Consider the following 7,500-nt stretch of genomic DNA (forward strand, 5'->3'; position numbering starts at 1 on the left):
TCGAGTCAATCAGCAAATACAGCCTCGGCGTTAGCGTGACCCGGCGTTACTAGGCGGGTCAAAGGTCATCGCTGGCCATAACCTCTCCACTCCATCAACGACGATTATCTAAACCGTCATCTAAAGGTCAGGTTTTTGTTCTTCCTCTCTTCTATTTGTTTTAGTTGTCTTTTCTCTTTAATTTTTTTTTTCTCTCCTCATTCTTCTTTCTTGTTCTTCTAATTCCTCTTTCTTGATCTTTTTTCCAAAATTTTGCTCTTCTTTTTGTTCTTTTTTGTTCTTCTCTTAAATCTTCTCATAATTCTTCTTCTTTCTTTTCACATATTTTTTTTTTTTTGTCTAAATCTTCTCCCAATTCTTCATTTTCTTCCTCTAATTCCCTCTAATTTCTTCTTCTTCCATCGTGTCTTCTTCGCTTACTCCTTCCTCTTTTCCCAGTTCTCTTTAACTTTAACTTCATTTTTATCTTCTTTTCTTATTCCTGTATTCTTTTTCTCTTCTTATCCCTCTTTCTCCTTTTTCTTGTTGTGAAAATAAGAGGGGATTTCTTTTTTTTTTTGTTGCATTGTAAAGGCGATTTCATTATTAATATTCATTCCCAGAAACAATAACGTACATTACATTCTTACAAATTTGAAAAGAAGTTAGAAAGAAAGTGTACAAGAAAAGGGATAAAAAAAAAATGAATAAAACATTTTACATCTGAACATCCTGGAATTTAAATATAATAAAGAAATGGAAACATGAGAAGAAAAGAAATGAACAAGCTAATCAAGGGGAATTGCATTACAAGCCATTTTTTTTCTTCACATTTAGCAATAGTTTTGTTAACTATTGTCATTTAAAGGTGAAAGCTCAGTGGATAATCATTAGTAAGTTCAGTAACATTTAATTAATTGTCCAAGCGTATCTGAAATGCTTGTTTCTGCCCCCCCCCCCCCCCCCCCCCCCGTCTCCGTTTTACCCGTTTGTTGTAAAGGACAGCGAAATATATTGTGTTTGTGTTCCATTAATTTAGAATATTTCTAGGAGAGTTTATATTCAAACTTGCTTACGGTTTAAGAGGACGATGACTTGCCTTATATCGGTTCGATAGTTATTTCTTCTAGATAAAGTCATGGCTTAAATGCAGTTTTGATTTTTTTTTTTTTTTTTTTTTTTTTTTTTTTTGTAGCAGTAGTCTGGGTTTTGGCGAGAGGCCAGAGATATATACATATATTTTTTATTCTTTCTCTCTCTTTATCGACGGAAGTTACAGGGCGTTTCTTGCCGTTCCATAGAGAGAAAATTTGTCCTTTTGATGGCTGGAAATGTTGGCAGAATCAACTACTGCAAATAAGCAACGTTTGTGACAACTGTACGGCCAGTATAAACAGCCCTTGTCTAATCCAAAGGCCTTTTGACCGTGACGCATCAGACAAGCTGTTAGTCTAATGTTGACTTTGAGGCAAAATCCTGGAGTGGTATTAGCCGCGTGCTCTGTAATGGAAGGCGGCAACGGTGTGGCTCCTCTGCCATAAACACGGTGAATGATGCCTTTATATTAGCATGTTTATGGGCGTGAGTGTTGCGGAGAATGAACAAGCGTCCACACACCCATCCTTATGACATGGCCTAATTCAGCAGTCTTGTGAGTGCGTCTGTGTCTGATAAAAAAAAAAGAAAAAATAAAAAAAATAAAAAAAGAAAGGAGAAAGGAACAAAAAAAGAGAAAGAAAAAAAGAGAGTTGGGAATCGAGTTACACGAGAGGAATCTGAATTTTCATTTAGGATCGAGGAGGGAAGGATTTTTATTTTTTTCGGGTTGTTTAGAAATACGTTGCTTATACATACATATACATATATATATATATATATATATATATATATATATATATATATATATATATATGTGTGTGTGTGTGTGTGTGTGTGTGTGTGTGTGTGTGTGTGTGTGTCTATGTGAGTGTGTACATATATATATACATATATGTATATATATATATATATATATATATATATATATGTATGTATATAAACATATACATGTATATATATACATGTATATATATATATATATATATATATATATATATATATATATGTGTGTGTGTGTGTGTGTGTGTGTGTACATGTACACACACACACACACACACACACACACACACATGTTTATGTATATACATACATACATATATATATATATATATATATATATATATATATATATATATATATATACTTATATCTATATATATACATATATATATATAAATATATATATATACATATATATATATATATATATATATATATATATATATAATCGCTTAGTTCCCTCGACAAACATAGTCATTGAACCCTACTAGCTATCGCTTTGCTTATCTTCCCATTCCCCTTCTTTCCCTGATACACCAATTTCCCTAATACTCGCCTCACTTATCCCACTTCAACCCCTTCTTTCTGACCCTTTAGGTTTCCTAATACTTGTCTCGCTTACCCCGTCCTTCTGTTTCCCTTAATGTAGAACTCACTTACCTCCCCGAAACCCATGAATTTTTTATTTCTGTGTTAATATTCTCGACCATATCCCCCTTTCCCTCTATCCTATCCTCATGTTTCTCTTTCTTCTCTTCATCCTTCATACTTTCACCTCATCTTCTTCCTTTCTTTCCATTCACCCCCCTACTTGCCTTCCATCCTTGTTCCTCTCTTCCTTACTCTATCTTCTATCCTCCCCATTCCCTTTCGCCCTTCCTCAGCTTTCTCCAACTTTACTCCTCTTTCTTCTTCATCCTCTCTCCTCCTTCCCCACCTCCTCTTCTTCCTCTGCATCCTCCTACTCCTCCTTCTCTTTGTCCTCCTATTTTCTTCCTCTTTCCCCCCCTTCAGCCATCTCTTTTCCCCTTAAACTCCTCTAACATCCGCTCTCCTCCTCCCCTTCCTTCACTTCCGTTTTCGTCTTCTTTCTCTCTCTTAACCCTCCACTTCCTACTTTACCCCCCTCCTCCTTCTCCTCCACCACCTCCTCCTCCTCCTCCTCCTCCTCCTCCTCCTCCTCCTCCTCCTCCTCCTCCTCCACCTCCTCCTCCTCCTCCTCCTTCTCCTCTTCCTCCTCCTCCTCCACCTCCTCCTTCTCGGATACCTCAAGTCGTCCTCTGAGCTCGGGCCAAGTCTCCGCTAGAAGATAACCCCCGAGATTAACGACTCCGTGTCACTGTTACGTCGTCCTCGAGATACTGTCACCCCCTCGACGCCCCGACCATCGTCACCCCGTCGTTTGTCTTCATCTCCTTCCTCCTCCTTCTCCTCCTCCTAACCATCGCCCTTCGTCAGGAGTATCGTTTCCTTTCCTTCCTTCTCCTTCCTTCTTTCCTTCCTTCCTTCCTTCCTTCCTTCTTTCCTTCCTTCCTTCTTTCCTTCCTTCCTTCCTTTCATTTCCCATCCGCAAAGAAAGAGAAAAGAAAAGAATGTACACATAAGGCATCAAAATTTTATAAAAAAAAGAGAAGAAAAGAACACGCACGCGACACTGTCCCAACCGTAGGAGTCTCCAGGGGGTCCTTCTTCCCCTTTTCTTGCCCTTCCTCCCTTGCTCAGGACTGCACTTAAGGCTCAACTCGGCGCGACTCCCTTTAATAGAGGGCAACCCCAAGAATTCCTAAGTCTTTTTACTCGTCCTCGAGAGACAACGTTTAACGTCCTCCCTCTTCTTCTTTTCTATTTTCTTCTTCTTTTCTTTTTCTTCTTCCTTTTTTTTCTTGTTCGTTCTCTTCTTCCTCTTCCTACTAATCCTAACCCCGTTGCTCCTCCTCTCTTTCATCCTCCCCTCTCTTTTCCTTCTTCTTCTCTCCCTTCTCCACTACTTCTTCCTCCTCCTCCCCCTTTTTCTACTTCTCCTCTATTTTTCCCTTCCTTCTCCTTCTCTTTCTCTTCCTCCTTCTCCTCCTCTTTTTCCTCCTCCTCCTATTCATACTCCTCCTCCTCCTCCTCTTCCTTCTCCTAATGCTTCACTGCTCTTCCTACTCTTCCTGCTTCTCCTCCTACCCCCTTTCTTCTCCCTCCACCGCTCCTCCTCCTTCCCCTCTTCCTCCTCCTCCTCCTCCTCGTCTTCCTCCTACCTCCTCCATCTCTTCCTCCTTCTCCTCTTCCTCCTCCGCCTCCTCCTCGTCCTCCTCCTACCTCCTCCATCTCGTCCTCCTTCTCCTCCGCTGTTCTTAATACTGATCCTCCTGCTTTTCCTCCTTCTCGTCTTCTTCTTCCTTCTCCTCCTTCCTCTTCCTTCTGCTTCTTCTCCTCTATTTTTTCCTTCCTTCTCCTTTTCTTCCTCTTCCTCCTTCTCCTCTTCTTTTCCGCTTCCTCCTATTCTTCTTCCTCCTCCATCCTCCTCTCCCTCCTCCTTTCTCCACTCCACCCATCCACACGATCCCCTGAATCTTCTTCCTTCATGTCCTCAAGACGATGCTCCTTTGTTCCTATTCCATCTCCCTCTTGAATGCAGGATACAATCTAAGATCTCCTCGATCCTTTTCCCTCTTTCCCCCAACTCCCTTTTCCTTCCCTCCTCCTCTTCCCTCTGAATTCCTCCGTTTCCCTTTTCCTGACCTCTCTGCTTCTCCATTTACCCCCTCAAGGCTCCCTTTCTGTTCTCTATTTATTCTCTCTCTTATTTTTCATCATCCCCCCCCCCCCCCCATTATCTCCATCCTCCTCTTACCCCTATCCCTTCTTCCCTCATCTTTCTCTCACCTCCACCCTCTCCCTCACCTCCACTCCCTTTCTCCTCCACTCCTTCCACCCTCCACTCCCCTTCACCCTTCACTCACTTCCCCCTCCACTTCCTCCCTCCTCCACTCCTTCCCTCTCCCATTCCCTCCCTCTTACACTCCCTCCCTCCTCCATTCCCTTCCCCCTCCTTCCCTCCCTCTTCCACTCCCTCCCTCCTCCATTTCCTTCTGCCTTCACTCCCTCCCTCCTCAACTCCCTCCCTCCTTCACTCCCTCCCTCCTCCATTCCCTTCCCCCTCCACTCCCTCCCTCCTCCACTCCCTCCCTCCTCCTTCTCATCCCTCCTCGACTCCCTATAAGCACCCTACCTAATTATATAATCCCTAATATTCCCTTCTCTGAGTACTTACCCATCCCCGTCCCTAGCCACCCTAAAATAAATATCCCTGCTGATCGCTACCCTATAATTCCTGTAAAATCCCTCTAAACCCTACTAACAAGTCCCCTAATTCCCGTTTCTTCCCCATAGAAACCCTTAACACTCCCGACAACCTAAAATAAACTTCCCTTCCCCTTCCCTCAGATCCCTAGCCAATATCTACTAATACCCACAATTCCCTCCTTTCCTTGCCTACTTCCCTATCCCTCTTAGCCTATCCCTAAACATAAGTGTCCTCCCTTTCCCACTTCCCTAAAACCCTTGAATCCCTACTGGATCCCTGCCTCGTCAGCTCCCTATATCAAAGCAGTGAAAATCCCCTAACCCTCCCTGCCCTAATCCACCCTATATCCATATGAATCCCTCCCTTCACATTCAAGTCCCACTTAATCCTCTAGTTCTCCCTCCACTCCGACTCCCTCCCTCCTCCTTCTCTCCCTCGTCTCCCCTCCCTCCTCCACTCCTCCCTCCTCCTTCTCTCCCTCCTCCACTCCCTTCCTCCTCCACTCCCACCCTCCTCCTTTCCCTTCCCCTCCACTCCCCCCCTCCTCCACGCCCTCCCTTCTCCACTCCCTCCTCCACTCCCTTCCTCCTCCACTCCTTCCCTCCTCCATTCCCTTCCCCCTCCACTCCCCCCCTCCTCCACTCCTCCCTTCTCCACTCCCTCCTCCACTCCCCTCCTTCTCCAATCCCTCCCTCCTCCAATCCCTCCCTCCTCAATTTCCTTCCCCCTCCACTCCCTCCCTCCTCCACTCCCTCCCTCCTCCTTCTCTCCCTCCTCCACTCCCTTCCTCCTCCACTCCCTGCCTCCTCCATTCCCTCCCTCCTCCTTCTCTCCCTCCTCCACTCCCTTCCTCCTCCACTCCCTGCCTCCTCCACTCCCTCCCTCCTCCTTCTCTCCCTCCTCCACTCCCTTCCTCCTCCACTCCCTGCCTCCTCCATTCCCTTCCCCCTCCACTCCCTCCCTCCTCCACTCCCTCCCTCCTCCTTCTCTCCCTCCTCCACTCCCTTCCTCCTCCACTCCCACCCTCCTCCATTCCCTTCCCCCTCTACTCCCTCCCTCCTTCACTCTCTCCCTCCTCCACTCCCTCCCTCCTCCACTCCCTCCCTCCTCCTTCTCTCCCTCCTCGACTCCCTCCCTCCTCCACTCCCTCCCTCCTCCTTCTCTCCCTCCTCCACTCCCTTCCTCCTCCACTCCCACCCTCCTCCATTCCCTCCCTCCTCGACTCCCTCCCTCCTCCACTCCCTCCCTCCTCCTTCTCTCCCTCCTCCACTCCCTTCCTCCTCCACTCCTTCCCTCCTCCATTCCCTTCCCCCTCCACTCCCCCCCTCCTCCACTCCCTCCCTTCTCCACTCCCTCCTCCACTCCCCTCCTTCTCCAATCCCTCCCTCCTCCAATCCCTCCCTCCTCAATTTCCTTCCCCCTCCACTCCCTCCCTCCTCCACTCCCTCCCTCCTCCTTCTCTCCCTCCTCCACTCCCTTCCTCCTCCACTCCCTGCCTCCTCCATTCCCTCCCTCCTCCTTCTCTCCCTCCTCCACTCCCTTCCTCCTCCACTCCATGCCTCCTCCACTCCCTCCCTCCTCCTTCTCTCCCTCCTCCACTCCCTTCCTCCTCCACTCCCTGCCTCCTCCATTCCCTTCCCCCTCCACTCCCTCCCTCCTCCACTCCCTCCCTCCTCCTTCTCTCCCTCCTCCACTCCCTTCCTCCTCCACTCCCACCCTCCTCCATTCCCTTCCCCCTCTACTCCCTCCCTCCTTCACTCTCTCCCTCCTCCACTCCCTCCCTCCTCCACTCCCTCCCTCCTCCTTCTCTCCCTCCTCGACTCCCTCCCTCCTCCACTCCCTCCCTCCTCCTTCTCTCCCTCCTCCACTCCCTTCCTCCTCCACTCCCACCCTCCTCCATTCCCTCCCTCCTCGACTCCCTCCCTCCTCCACTCCCTCCCTCCTCCTTCTCTCCCTCCTCCACTCCCTTCCTCCTCCACTCCTTCCCTCCTCCATTCCCTTCCCCCTCCACTCCCCCCCTCCTCCACTCCCTCCCTTCTCCACTCCCTCCTCCACTCCCCTCCTTCTCCAATCCCTCCCTCCTCCAATCCCTCCCTCCTCAATTTCCTTCCCCCTCCACTCCCTCCCTCCTCCACTCCCTCCCTCCTCCTTCTCTCCCTCCTCCACTCCCTTCCTCCTCCACTCCCTGCCTCCTCCATTCCCTTCCCCCTCCACTCCCTCCCTCCTCCACTCCCTCCCTCCTCCTTCTCTCCCTCCTCCACTCCCTTCCTCCTCCACTCCCACCCTCCTCCAGCTTCCGTTGCCTCTCGCCCTATATGCACTTTCAGCTTGATAAGACAATTTTCGTATCC

Source organism: Penaeus chinensis, chromosome 12 (genome assembly GCF_019202785.1).
Source record: "Penaeus chinensis breed Huanghai No. 1 chromosome 12, ASM1920278v2, whole genome shotgun sequence".
Lineage (NCBI taxonomy): Eukaryota > Metazoa > Arthropoda > Malacostraca > Decapoda > Penaeidae > Penaeus > Penaeus chinensis.